The sequence below is a fragment of the Gavialis gangeticus genome, unplaced genomic scaffold, assembly GCF_001723915.1.
Source record: "Gavialis gangeticus isolate Ggan-Ray unplaced genomic scaffold, GavGan_comp1, whole genome shotgun sequence".
Classification (NCBI taxonomy): domain Eukaryota; kingdom Metazoa; phylum Chordata; order Crocodylia; family Gavialidae; genus Gavialis; species Gavialis gangeticus.
In genome coordinates, this window is record NW_017728996.1 from 8961475 (window position 1) to 8965430 (window position 3956).

Consider the following 3956-nt stretch of genomic DNA (forward strand, 5'->3'; position numbering starts at 1 on the left):
GGGGGTCACAACATCACCATCAATGCTGAACACCCTCTCGCTTGGAACGCAGGTCGGTGGACAGGATGGGTGTTCCCGAGCAACCATGGCCAGATCCTGCCACATCTGGCTATGGCTTGCCCAGTAGGCCAAGGGGTCTCACAGCAGTGGCTCCACGTCCTCGGCAAGATAGGCAGCCACCGAGGCCTGAGCACTACCTGCCTGATGGTGGGGTCTGGTGCCTCTGGACCCCACAGTGGAAGCCATGCCCTTGGCCCACATTGGCAGCATCTGTGGTGGAGGAGGAGACTGGCTGGCAGATAGCATGCTAGCATGGGACAGCGGATCCCCCTCTTCCACGTCCCCCCAACCTCCGTCCTTCTGCCTTCCTGACTATGTTCACCAGCACCCCTGTAATCCAGGGTTTTGCTACCACATGCACTCCCCTTCACCTTCGGGTCACGCATGGTGGCCAGCATGTACTGGACCATGAGGGATCAAGCCGTTTTGGTCTCCATTTAGTTCTGAAGTTCCCTTGCTACAGGGATCACCTGGCTAAGGAGGGTCTCAGTGGCCTTGAGGAAGGGCTTGAGGACCATGAAGATCTGGGAGATAGTATCCACCCAGCTGATCCCAATCTCCCCGAACAAGGCCATCTCATGGATGGCCTTCTGTTGCTCCACCAGTCTCTCAACCACCAGGTATGTGGAGCTCCACCGAGTCTCTGCATCCAGCATGATTTTGTGCTGTGGGATGTTCAGCTCTGCCTTTCTCCTGCAGTATCTTGCCCCCCTTGATGCTCTGGTGGAAGTAGCCGCCACCTTTCTACATTTGAAATGAGCTTGCTGGTGGTGCTGGCGCCGTCACTGGCAGCCCTGTCCCCCTCCAAGGCATCCCTGACAATGAGGTGGATCTTGTGTGACACACAGCAGATGCCAACAAAGTTGGCATCGTGGAGCGCCTTGACCATATTGGCCACATTGTTGGTGACCATGAACCTGCGGGTGAGCTCGCCCTGCCCAACAAGCCACCCCTGCGCCCCATGATCTCGGTTCCCGTGTGGGACTCATTGGCTTGAAGGAGAGCCCACTGACGCCCTGACTGATTGCACCAGTGCCCTGTGAGGAAGAGGTATGCACAATCTCCACCCCAGCTACATAAGATGTCCGAGGTGAAGTGTAAGGCCACCCATGGACCTGCCTTGCACAGCCCTCAAGTACTCCCTGCATGCCTCATACAGGGAGGACACAACCGTCGTGCTGAAGGTGGTGCATGCGGGCACTTGGTATGATGGGGCTATGAACGCCATGAGCCGCCTGGACCCTGGCTGCTCAACAGAGGAGAAGGGCTGGCCATCCACAGCAAGCATCTCCCCAGTGCTCTGGGCGATCTCGCTCACCCTTGCAAGATGCCCCACTTTCTGTCCACCTTTCCTCCACTGTTCGAGGGTGGCCTGCCTCTGCGTCAGGGGGACAGGGGCTTTCAAGCGAGAGGGGGACTTATTTTGGGGCATGCTCCCACTGGTGCCAGGCTGAGGAGGAGCAAGGGCAAGAGGGTGGTGCCTGCAGAGATGTATCAGCTTCCCCATGGTGCTCATGCATTTCGCTCCCTCGCCCCGGCTGCTTTTGGCTTGGCAGTGCAGGTAGGTAGCGTGTGTGGGATCATCTGCAACCTCACAATGATCCCAGACCACACTACCCCTTTGCTTCTGGGGTGCAGGTGGGGCTCCTGCCTTATCTCCCTCCTCAGTAGGCAGAGACACAACAAGAAGAGGAGCTGAGCCACCTGCCCCCACAGCCTCCTCCACAGTCCCTTCCAGGGAAGGGGACCTGGATCTGGACCACAATCAATATCTAGGGAAGCTTTGAGGGGTGTGGAGCACAAACGCTGCTTCCCTGTTCTTTGAGCTGCCCATCTCACTCGGTGCAGCTGCATGGATGTTGCAGTGCCGGAGCTCTGCAGCGTGGCGCTCTGGGCATTCACTGTTAGGGTTGTGCAGGAGGGTCCTGATGTTCCAGGACCCGAAAATGACGGTGTGTCTTTGCTGGTATTTTCAACTGCAGTAAAGGTGATCCCACTGGATGCGGTTATCCAGTCAGGAAGACGGCAGACAGGCTGTGTTTAGGGCCCCTTTGCTCACCCCACATGGGGAGGGGGTTAGAAGAGCGGATCCTGCAGCGGGCTGCTCGGTCACAGTTACAGCTGCCAGATCGCACTCCTGTCTTGTCCAGATGCTAGACCACCTTCCTGTAACTGCCGCCTCCGCATCGGTTCATAACTAGGAGCTTCCCAAGCCTGCTCCCATCGCCGTTGGCTGGTCACCAAAGGGCTTGAGGGATGTGCTGGAAAAGCTGTTTTCATGGAAGATGCTTGTGCGTGACTTCTTTCATTGTGAAGAAGCTGCTGCACATCAGCTTCCACGTGGCTCTTGACAGAACAAGACCTCGATCCACTGGCAAGGAGACCAAGGCAACTGGGATCTCGTTCCACTGCAGCCTTCATCCACTTTCACAGCCATTGAGGCTCTAACATCTTCCTCCGCCTGCTCCGCCATTGAGGACTTGTAGACCCATGGCTGAGGGCTGAGCAGACTTATTATAGCGGTGACCTGTACTCACCGTGTTAGTACTGTCAAAGGATAGATGTGGCTTTTCAGGAGGGAAAGCATTGCCATCTGCTGTCCTCATCCCATCCTGGTGTTGCTGCTGCTGCTGCTTGGTCCACAACTGCTAATTCATCAGAGTTACCCTGCTTATTTCACAGCTAACCTTCCCTGAAGGTCATCTGCCACATGGACGCGCTGGGTAGCAGTACAGCTCTGCCCCACAGAAATCTATCTATCTATCTATCTGTCTGTCTGTCTGTCTGTCTACACATCAGGTGTAGAGATGTACAAAAATGCCATGTTAGCCTAATATTTACCAAGTGTTTACCTAAAGTCTTTGCAAGTAATTGGCCTTTTTGTAACAATCACTCATGCCACAAGGAAAATGCAATGAATAGTATAACATTATCCATGGATGGGAGCAAGATTGTGCAGCTTTCCTGTAGTAATCACTTTAGACATGTCTTGTTAAGTTCTGAAAACCCCTGAAGTCAATATGCCTTTTCGAATGAACCGTTAAGGTAAATCAGAAAATATCTACAGACAACAATGTCAGAGACAAACACAATGGACACATCCAGAAAATGCCACATGTGCAAACACACAGCAGTTTGCAGGTGCAGTCTAGGTTACCGTGAATTACTGTGAATGGAACCAACCCCACCGTATAAATGCAGGTTTCTGTAATGCAGTTAGTGGGAACTGCTCTAAATTTTATGGACCTTAGTGCAACCCTCCTGCTCTATTCAGTTAATTTTTTTTCCAACTACTCCAAAACTGTAAGAGAGGATGAATATTCAAGCCCCCACTGGAGCCTTGATATCAATAAGCAGGGGATTACAGCCTAGACAAAATCTTGAATGGTCTTGCACCCGTGGTTCAGAATGGGTGCTGAAGGTACGTCTCTGAGGTGCGTATCACTGCCTGTTCCCAGGGGTCCAGGAACAGTTGCTTCATATTTGCAAGGCTCTTTGAAATCCACAGCTGGAAGGTGCTATAAAAATGCCAAAGGATTTGCATGCTCTGTTATATTTCGGCATGTTAGCGTGAATGTGTGCAGGGTTCTTTGATGCCTTTCCCACAGTTGCATACAGGGGTGCATCCAGAGCGGGTGCGGGGGCATGGTTGCACTCCCTTCGGCTGTGCTGCATGGCAGGTCATGGTGTGGGGTTTGGCCAGAGTCTCTGCATTCATGCAGCTCCGGAGCTACCGCTTGTCTCCTCCTTTCCCATCTAGCACAGCATCTGGTAAGAGCAGACAGCAGCCGTGCTTATGTCTTAGGCACCAGAAACATGTGAAAACAGGCCCTGGCTGGACCCCCCCCCCCCGACCAGCTGGGGGGCTCAAGGCCCCCTGCCCATGCGAGGCCCTG

The 3956-nt window shown here is 53.8% G+C and overlaps 1 protein-coding gene across 1 annotated transcript in view; it reads left to right on the top strand.

Annotated features, from left to right (window-relative positions):
- Positions 1-3956, top strand: part of ADAMTS17 (ADAM metallopeptidase with thrombospondin type 1 motif 17) — a gene marked incomplete at its 5' end in the record, with an annotated part of 298045 nt that overhangs the window by 198438 nt on the left and 95651 nt on the right. The gene's annotated exons all lie outside the window — the stretch shown is intronic.